We start from the raw sequence: 11,344 nt of genomic DNA, 5'->3' as shown, positions 1-11,344 counted from the left end.
ACCTTCAAGAATACCCGGTCCCCAACATCAAACTCTAATTCCCGGTGGCATGTGTTTGCGTAGCTTTTCTTCCAACTCTGCACGGTACTAGTTCTTTCTTTAATCAGTCGGACCTTATCATACGCCTATTGTACTATCTCTGGACCCAAGACTCGCATCTTGCCGACTTCATCCTAGAAAAGAGGAGAATGACACCTCCTACCATATAGTGCCTTGTAAGCTACCATGTCGATGCTAGCCTGATAGCTATTATTATAAGCAAACTCAACTAGCGGCATAAATTGGGTCCAGCTACCCCTAAAATCTAGCACACACACCTAAAGCATATCCTCCAATGTCTGAATTGTTCTGTCATTCTGACCATCCGTATGGAGGTGAAAAGAAGTGTTGAATGCTAGTTGTGTACCCATAGCCTCCTAAAAGCCTTTCCAAAATCGTGTAGTAAACCGAGGATCTTGGTATGAAACTATGGATACTAGTACACCATGAACGCAAACTATTTCCTAAACATATATTTCTGCCAACCTGTCCATGGAGTAACCGAATTTAATTGGGATGAAATGAGCGATCTTCATCAGATGATCAACAATCACCCAGATTGCATTCAATCCATGTCGTACTGGTGGTAACCCAGTAATGAAATCCATAGAGATGTGATCCCATTTCCACTATAGGATGAACAGTGGCTGCAACAATCCTGCTGGTCTCTGGTGCTCAACCTTAACCTGCTGGCATGTCAAACACTGCTGTACAAATTCGGATATTTCCCTTTTCATTCCACTCCACCAGAAATACTCTCGTAGATCCCCGTACATTTTAGTACTGCCGGGATAAATTGTGTATAATGATCTGTGAGCCTTTTCTGAAATCGTCCTTCTGATATCACATCTGCAAACACACATAACCTGGTGCGAAACTTCAGAGCTCTATCATCAAAGATGCTGAACTCCTCTCCTTGACCATCCCGTACTCTAGTTATCACCTCTGCTAATTCTGCATCATCACCCTGAGTGGCCTTAATCTTTTCATATAGTGTCGGCTGCACAACCAGGCTAGCGATCAAAGCTTGAGGATTATCCTCTACCAACTCTATGCCAAGTCTCTCCAGATCCATCAGGATCGGATGCTAAACCTCCATAGCTGCTAGTGTTGGTCCCACTGATTTTCTGCTCAGAGCATCTGTTACCACATTCGCCTTCCCTGGGTGGTAACTAATAGTCATAGTCTTTAATAAGCTCCAACCACCTTCTTTGCCTCATATTTAGTTCTTTCTGGGTAAAGAAATACTTTAAGCTTTTTTGATCCGTAAAGATTTCGCATTTCCCTCCATATAGGTAATGCCTCCAAATCTTGAGAGCGTACACCACTGCAGCTAACTCCAAATTATGCATAGAATAGTTTTTCTCATACTCTTTAAGCTGTCTAAAAGCATATGCAATAACCCTGTCATGCTACCTCAACACACATCCAAGACCCTTCAACGACGCATCACTATATATCACAAACCCGTCCTCCCCTAATGGAATAGCTAGTACCAAAGCTGAAATCAACCGCTGCTTTAACTCCTAAAAACTCTGCTCATAATCATCGGTCCAATCAAACTTCATGTATTTCCTTGTAATTCGTGTTAAATCTAGAAAAACCATCTACAAAGCTTCGGTAGTAGCCTGCCAACCCCAAAAAGCTTCTGACCTCTTAGATATTTCTTGGCCTTTCCCAACTCACCACTGCCTCTGTCTTACTCTAATAAACTAATACACCCGCCTCAGAGATCACATGGCCGAGAAAAGAAACCTTCCTTTACCAGAAATCACATTTCTTTAATTTTTCATGTAATTTTCTTTCCCTTAATATCTATAACACCAGCCTTAAATGATGCTCGTGCTCCTCAAAACTCCTCGAGTAGACCAGTATATCATCAATGAATACCACCACAAATAGGTCCAAATACTGATGGAACACTCGGTTTATTAAGTTCATGAATACCACTGGTGCGTTAATTAGCCCAAATGGCATCACCAGGAACTTGTAATGCCTATATCTCGTTCAGAATGCTGTTTTCGAAATGTTTTATGCTCTAACTTTTATATGATGATAATCCGACCGCAGGTCAATCTTAGAATAAACCTAGGTCCCCTGGAGCTGATCAAACAAATCATCGATCCTAGGAAAATGATATTTATTCTTGAATGTCAGTTTGTTTATCCCCCTATAATCGATACATAACCTCATGGTCCCATCTTTCTTCTTCATGAATAGAACTGGTGCACCCTAGGGCGACACGCTAGGCCTGATAAATCCCTTGTCCAGTAATTCCTGTAACTGATCTTTCAATTCCTTCAGTTCAACTGAAGTCATACGGTATGGTGCTTTAGATACCGATGCTGAACCTGGCAACAGATCTATGGTAAATTCAATCTCTCGGTCTAGTGGTAAGCCAGGCAGTTCATCAGGAAAAGCATCTGGAAATTTACTCACTACTGATATATCAACTTGTTTTAGTTCTTCTTTCGGTGATCCCTTTATATATGCAACATACCCTTGGAAACCACCCTGTAGTAGTCTTCTCACCTGAATCGCCGACACAAGCTGTGGTGAGGCTTGCACATGTGAACCCATAAATCTATATTCTTGCTCACCTGGGGGTTTGAAAATCACTTTTTTTATGGCAATCTATGCTGGCGTGATGAGTTGCTAGCTATTCCATGCCAGTATCATATCAAACCCCTGCATATCTAGGACCACGAGATTAGCAGGTAGTACTCTCTCCTGAATACTTATTAGAAAATTTCGAAGCACCTTCTTGCATTTTACTACTGATCCCATCGGTGTAACCATGGACAGCTCTACATCTAATTGTTGTGTCTCTACCCCAGCTATTCTGACATACCCCGTTGATATAAAGGAATGGGTGGCACTTGTATCAAACAAGACAATAACTTTATATGGTAAAGCAATAAGGGTACCTGTGAATATGTCTTCGGCAGTCTCAGCGTCACCCGATGTCAATGCATAGACCCTCGCCGGCACAGTGTTCCTTTACTAACCTCTACGAGGCACCTGGTATCCACCCCAAAATGGTCTGGGAGCCGGTGCATAACCCGATGACATCTAACACGATCGAGCCATATGGTTAAGCCTTTCGCAGTGATAACAAATATTCTCCCCTAGTCGGCACTCACCCAAATGTCTCTGTCCACATCTGGGACAAGTGTTGGGAGGCTATCCACCCTATAATCCACCATGCTCTACCATCCGCCTCTATCCCTTACCAAATCTACCTCCTCTCCATGAGCCTCGGCTAGACCCCACCTGAAAACTCGAGGGTGTGGTCCTCTTCTTCTGGTTTGGTGTCTCAATCTCTCTCGGCAGACTCTCCTCTACCATAATAGCCCTGTCAACTAACTCTGAGAAGTCTTGTATCCTCAATACTACCACTTGCCTATAAATATCTCACCTCAGATTCCTCTCGAACACCCTAACCTTCTTAATTTCATTTGGAACAATATAAAGGTAGAAACGCGATAGCTCGATAAATTTCGCTGCGTACTGCTAGACTCTCAATGATCCCTGAGACAAACTCAGAAACTCCTCTACTCGAGCCTCTCTGATAGAGGTTGGATAATATCTATCAAAGAATACTTCCCTAAATCGGGCCCAAGTCATTGGCGCTGGGATAGCCCTCTGCTCCTCCAGTAGTCTAGTGGTTGTCCACCATCTCTCGGCCTCCCCCACAAGTCTATATGTAGCATAGAGGACCCTCTGCTCATCGGTTCAATGAAGTACTGTCAGAATCTTCTTTACCTCCTGCATCTAACTCTCCACAGTTATAGGGTCAACCGCTCCTGAAAATGCTGGCGGGTTTATCTTCATAAATTTCTCTATCATACACCCCTAAGCCGGTGATGGACCCCCCCAGCTCCCTAGAGCTTCAAGCAATCTCAGCTATAACTTGATGAGCCACACTACGTAGCACAACATCTGAATCCCCACCTCTTGCACTTGAAGGATCAGCTCCGTTATCTCCACTAGTGCGAGCGCTACTACCTCCTGGGTCCATCCTACAATATTACCAAATTATTTTAAGTATCTGAATCCTACAACACTATACTAACTAAAATACCCCTAACCTCTCATTACTAATTTAAGGTCGAGCCCTACAACATGAAAATAGAAATCATCGATAGTATACTATAGTTTTCCTAGAATCGTCACCCCAGGAAAATCACGTAAACCACCCCAAAACTCTACCTCTAAACCGCAAAACAAAACCTTAAATTCTCATCCAAATTTCCCAATAACAACTTCACCAATACCCTGTTGTAGGCTTTTTAATTATGGTGTAGGCTTTTTAATTATGCCCGAAAAATCCGACGTCAGTCGACCTTTTGTAAACTTCGTTTTTTCTCTAATCTTTAACCCTAACCAGTTAGTTATTTAAGAAATGAGTTTTTGTGTAAAGTGTTGGTCCTTAGGGTCAGTCTATGGCCATTATGAGCTTATCATCCACATCATGTATGCCATGCATTATATTATAGACCAAATTAAAAACTAAAATGCATTTACAATCAAAATAAATATGTCTTCTTCAATGCTCTTCACTTCATGGACTACGCCAGATGTATGTGCTCTTTAAGTCCCTTCTAACTTCCATTTCCCTTTTCTATGTGTGTGTACTGAATTATTAACATGTTCAAGTATTAGGAACACACATTAGTTCCAAGTGCTTTTTCAACATCAAAACAGGGATCAGACTCAAAAAGACAACATTGCTTGTGCCCCAAAATTTGTCAAAACTTGGGAAATGCTCCAAGTGACTTAGGCAACACGAAAATATGACTTTTTAGCTTTATAAATACATGATTTTTCAAATCAAATTAAACACCAAGAATTGAAAATTTGATTTCAAGCTTGTATTGCTCATACTCTCTCAAAGCCTTCTTGCACACATCTACTTGCTAATATTTTCTAAGAATTATTGAGTTATTGTTCACCAATCTCTGAGCAAAACTTCTGAATTTTGAATCAATCAAAGAAAGATCCCGGTGATATACTCTTTGAACTTCAATTCTATTCTTCATTGATATTTACATTGAAGTATTGATTAGTTGTGTTATATCTTGTACTAATCTACTCTGTTTGAGAGTAATTCTTGTATGCAAGAAATAGTTCTTGTCATCTTGTTTTCTCGACGGTTTAGGGATGTTGAAACGTCGTACTAAGCGTGGGGTATCGCTTGGAGAGGAGGGCTCCAACCTATTGAAGGAGTGTTGCAAAAGGTTTACTCCACTCGTAAAGGAGTGTTATGGTGGAATCCTTAGGAGGTGTGCCTAAGGCGAGGACGTAGGCAAGTATAGCCGAACCTTGTAAAAATCTCGATCGCACTATCTTCCTTACTCTTTTTAAATTTCAACATATATAACTGTGTGGTTGTATATTTCAAATCTATAAACTGCGTGGCTGTGAATTAAATTGCTAAAAAATTGATTTGCCCTTGGGATTTACAGAAACCGAAAGGAAGTACGTTTGTTAATCAATATCTATTTCGGAAACCATAAGGGAGTACGTTGATTGATTAACACCCAAAGACTCATTGATTTATTGATTGATTAATCAAACTTATTTAATTTCTAAGTTTTGGATCTTTGGTTGAATTCTTTCATATTGAAATCAATTCTATCTTGTTGAGTGGATTGAATTATTCAAAATCTGAAAGTATTACATTGTGAATTCATTGGTTGGGTGTTGATTGAAATTGCTGCAAGATCAAGTTAATATACTCATTCATAAAGTCTTAAAATTTGAATTCAATTTTCAGTTGGTCTAGTGATTAAAATTTAAACATTACATTTGTGATTATTGAATATAAAAAGGTTAAGAAAGAATTTATAAAAGGATTCTTAAAGAAATTTTTATAAACCCAATTCACCCTCCCCCCCCCCCCTCTTGGGACTATACCTTAGTTTTCAGCTACTTCTTTGAGTCATGGAGATGAAGGAAAATTTCCAACTCAACCCTTAATGAACCCAAAGGGATAATACAGGGTGGAATATGAACCAGACGCTGGCCCCTCATCATACCCTGAGCAAGCCCAGGTGGTGACCACTCTACAAGGTGGTAGGATGATAGATAATGCAACCGAGGAGTAATTGAGTGAGGGGGAGAATGAGGGAGAAAAGAGGGTAGTACCCAATGCTAACTCTTGCACCATATCTACCTCTAGTTTAGCACATAAACCCCTTAATTCCACACCTATCACTGGAAGGACCAAACCTCACTTCATCCCTCATAGGGTATTTCATGTCCGTCCAGAAACACATCTCGCAGCTCCTTTTGCACCTTCTATATTTAGGAAAGAGGCCTTATCTGATTCCATCTGGGACATGTTTAAAAAAGTAAGGATTGACAAGCCTCTTCTAGATGCTATCAAGCAATCACCTGCATTCACAGAGTTCCTTGAGGACTTATCAATGCAGGAACAAGAGTTAAGGGTGCATGTAGAGAGTTTGGTTAAGCAGGCCGAGCACATGAGCTCAATGATATTAGGGCACCTCGTTTTTAAGCTAAAAGATCCTGGCTCGCCCACTATTTCATATGTAATTGGCGATCACGCCATTGATGGGAGGGGCAAGTGTGAACACCCTTCCGTACTCAGCTTACCAACAACTTAACCTCGAGAAGCTGCAGCCCACCTCGGTCACATTGTGTCTTACTGATCGATCCCTAAAGAAAACTTGGGGTGTGGTAAAGGATGTAATAGTCAAGGTGGAAGAGTTCCATTACCCCATGGACTTCATTGTCTTATATATGGAGCCTTCTACGAATCAGATCCACGTACTTTTGGGACAACCATTCTTAGCCACAGCTAACATGAACATTCAATGCATGGCAGGGATTATAGATATCTTCTTGGGCCATAAGCAGCTTAGGCTGAATATATATATATAACGCTCCCTAACATCCACTTAAAGTTGTCCAAGCTGTGAAAAAATACGTGATTAATAAAATTGTTGGGGAAGTGGCTTCCTCAATTCTGTGGAGGGACCCTTTGGATAGTGCACTTCAGCTTTAGAAACCCTCCGCCGCTGAACTGGGGGACCCTTTTGAGCAACCTTCTACACATCATGATTTGGTCTCCTGTTAAGTGAACAATTGGGGGTAAGCGAGAATGGATGTGACAAGGAAAAGCGGGAGGACAACTTTAACTTTGAACCAGGATGAGTTCGAAATGAGCTTAAGTGTGTCTGCCTAAAGACGGTAAACTTAGCGCTTTCGGAAGGCAACCTGAAACTTTTTTTCTTTTCTTCTTGAGTCCATAGGTTGTAGATAGTAGATTAGGTATGATTAGAGTATTTAGAATAAGCTTTAGGAAATTTTGGGGTGCAACTAGAGGGGCGACCAGCATGCGCATGGGCGACCAGGTTTAATCCCTACCCTATTCTGAAATTTTCAAATATTGAGAAGTTCAACAATGTCGGCGACCAGCACTGCCAGCTAGGAGTGACCTGGTCAAGGGTAATGTTTTCCTACTAAAGAAAAGGGGTGTGACCACACGTGACCAGCACAAGAGCTGATGCGCTCAGGTCACAAGGGTCAAATGTCATTTACCCAATTTTGCACCCAACTCTTCAACTCTTGCCATCCTTGCCTCTTGGTAGACTCTCATTGCCCTCTTCTCACCCTTGTCGATAGGGCCTCAAGCACCATTTCGGTCTTGTAGAGCTTCCTCAACAATGTTTTCTTCACGTAACTCCTCTCCAGAATCATCCCAAGCATCATCCCAACCTATTGTCAAATGGCTACGGCTTCAAGCCTTACTAGGATGGGGTTCTTCATCAATGGGTTGCCTGACTTTAGGAGCATGGGAAGAGGCTTTGGACATGGTACAAGCTCCACGTGTACGGCTAAAGCAAATATCGCAACAGGGTTCAGCCCCACGGCTGGGACATTCAGTAGAGTCCCTAAGGATGTCACGGGCACCAAATGCAGACTCACAGTTGAGTTCGCCACAATCTACAGCACCATCTCCTATTGACCAGCCCCCATATCTTTTTCCCATGCTTCAAGAGGTTAGGTTTCCCCAGCCACTAACGTTCCACACATTCAACCCGACCTTGCCATATAATCCCATCACGAGGCCTCTAGGGCCTATGCCTGACCAGCCGGCACCACTCCTGGTTCTCTAGCCACGTCAATTACTTCTCCTCTCTCTCCTACTTGGCTTCAGTATCTGAGGGAAATGGCACTTGCCCGTGACATTGCATTGGCCATACCACTAATGTTCTCATCTGATTCAGATTCTAACTTAGACTCTGACTAAAATTAGCTTGGTTACTCTTAGGATTATGTCGCTCACTATTGGGGTTTTGTACTGTGCTTCTGTGACACACATTTTGATTGTTTTCTTTTCTTTTTCTTTTCTTTTCTTTGTTCGCACCACACCATGTTTTTGGCGGCAATCCCCCGCAATTGAACCACCATCTACATATTGTTCAATAATACAAATGAAATGATGTTTTTGGATGAATAAATGTATTTTGTGCTACAATGTATTATTGCACGCATGTTGTTTCTGGAATTCTATGTGTTGATTCGGGTACCGCATTTGATCTCTATTGCACCAGCCAGTGTTTTTCTTCTCCCATACACACCAGATCCTTTTTTTCCCCACTTCAGTGAGGACACCGAAGTCTTAAGTTGGGGGTAAGGGGTAGGTTAACACTACATGGTATTTTAAAACACCAAAATGATCAACTTTAAAATTTTCAAACTTTCAATGAACATTGTTTATTTTTTGACTTGCTAACACCATTTAGACTCTTCACATACTTTTATACCACTTACATGTTGCATGCACCAGTTTAGCCATTATATGATTTTATTATGCTCACTAATGAAGTAGTGAGTTACTTGTGTGTTAGTCTTGCATAATGTGGTCCAATTACACTTTGAAACTCTAGGATAGTTGACTAATGATTCGTTCGTGTTAATATGATGGTGTAACGACTGGTATTTACATGATATCTCACGAGCCCAGAATACACTTACATGTGATTTGTAACACCTAGGGTTCCTTGAGAGAACTGAGAGAACAATCGTAGACACTATGACACCTTATGAGGTACTATTCAGTCGTACGTTCATTTCCTAAGATATTCTTTGTATACTAGTCATTATTATTGCATTTGCTATCCTAGAGGTGACATCAAGTGGGGAGATAGAAACTTAGGTTTTGTAGCTTACCCAAGACGTGAAAACTGAGTCACCCCTAGAGATGGACATAGTTCGTAGATGCCTATTCGTTAATTCCCATTGGTGATGTGAAGACAAAAATAGGGTTGTAATGATTATCTTAACTGACCATGAAAAGAAAGAAAATAAAGAATGAGTAGAAGAAAAGAAAAGAGAAAAATATACAAAACAATGAAATACATATGCTCCAAATGAATGGGAAAAAGGTCAAGCTAGGGGCACGACACCACGCCATTACACGTATGAAGAGTCTTCAGCTAACCAGTGCACTTGCTATATTCATGCCTAAGTCCATGAACAAGTTGATCTAGGGTGGTCTTGGTTGGATGTGGCGAGTAGGTGAGAAGATGCTAGGGTGAAGGACCCGACCCCTCATGTATAGGTCGAATTCCTTTCAAGACTAGTTTACTCCATATCTTTAGAGTCTGTTCCTTAAAGTATGGGGGATATTTGATCATAACACTCCTCCTTACATATGACAAGTGAACCTATCTTCTTAAGTATTTTTTAGGGTATACCAATGAGGCTGAGTCAAAACGACCGTTCTGTAGGTGCCCAAAGGTATTTTAAGTGTGACAGATCATGCACCTTACACATGCCTTGTGATGTTACCTATCTATACTTGGATTTACATGACTCTATTAACTCTAAATTGCAATTTCTAGTTGATTATCTGTAAGTTATGTTTTTCCTAACGATTATATTGTGCTAAGACTTACATGGGTGATTTACTTCAGAGTTGTGTGTTTAGTGGAGTCATGTGTGACAAAGCCTATGTGTAAATATGTGATATATCCGTATATGAAAGGGTGCGACAGGGTTGTATGTGTTTTGGTTGTTCATTGGAACTAATATTTATGAGTATTACCCTAGAAACTCTCACGAGACTACAACTCGTCCACTAGGGTCAACCTAGGGGTTTAAAACCTTGTTGCATATGGTAAATGCAACTGTGTTTCCCGCGAAAGAGGAGGTAGATAGGATTTGGTAGTTTTCTTAGTTTTTACTTTGCTCGAGGACTAGTAAAGTGTAAGTTGGGGGTTGTGATGAGTCCCTAAAATGCATGATTTTAGACCTTTATTTACCTTTGTTTACCCTTATTTTATTTTGTATTTACCCAATGTTATCATCGTTCGAAGCTATGAAAGGTTTGTTGGTCTTTTCAAGAAAAACAGGTTAAAACCGAGGAGTTAGGCATATGAGAAGTTTAAGGAGAAGTTGGGGACATGTAAAACTCAAATCAGATGCTCAACCAAACTCTCAAAGCTCCAGATCATCAAAGGAAAAGAAGGTTTTGCTCGACCAAATGGTATGACCAGCAACACAAGGGGCAACCAAGTCCTCACCCGTAAATTCCAAGGTTTAGACTGAGGAAGAATTTCTGCAAGGTTCGACCAAGTCCTCTACTAAGTGACTCTCCAAGGTGACCACATCTAGACATTGAGGTAAAACTGAAACCAGAACTACCGAGAACCTCGATGGAGTGCTCAACCAAAGAAACCATAAAGGGCGACTATGTCGAGTTCTTGAGATTCCTTGAAGTTTGAGATCTTGCAAGCCTTGACCATCAACTCGACTAACAGGACCCGATGACACGACTAAGTCGATGATGCTGAAAATTCAAATCCCTGTCTTCCCGGGAGAATTAACCAAGGTGCGATCAAAGGAAGTATAGGGGTGACTTGGTCAACAGTGACGATCTTCTATGTGAGATTTGCTGCAGACTTTCCTAAACCAACAAACAAACTTTGTAAACCCTAGAGCCTATAAGTATTCGCTACGAACATGAGCTCTAGGTTCCTTTTTGGCCTCTCTTAGGTTAGTGAGAGAACTAAGACGTCATTGAGAGCCAAGTTAGAGCAGAAGTAGATTAGATTTCAATTCCTATTTTTGGTATGTGCATGAAGTGTTCGACGGCCTGTGACAACCGGCGGCGTTTATGTGCACTCCATGTATATTACATGATCATTCTTTTTGTAGCTTCTAGTGTTAGTGACAGACATTCTGAATACTAAAGGGATGATCTTTTTACTTGCTTTCCCCTTTACTGTTTTCCATTTACTTGCTTTGATTTACTATTATGTGTGTGATG

Source organism: Malania oleifera, chromosome 7 (assembly GCF_029873635.1).
Source record: "Malania oleifera isolate guangnan ecotype guangnan chromosome 7, ASM2987363v1, whole genome shotgun sequence".
NCBI classification, from domain to species: domain Eukaryota; kingdom Viridiplantae; phylum Streptophyta; class Magnoliopsida; order Santalales; family Ximeniaceae; genus Malania; species Malania oleifera.
The sequence above is the reverse complement of the archived record's forward strand: the minus strand, read 5'-3'. Positions refer to the sequence as shown.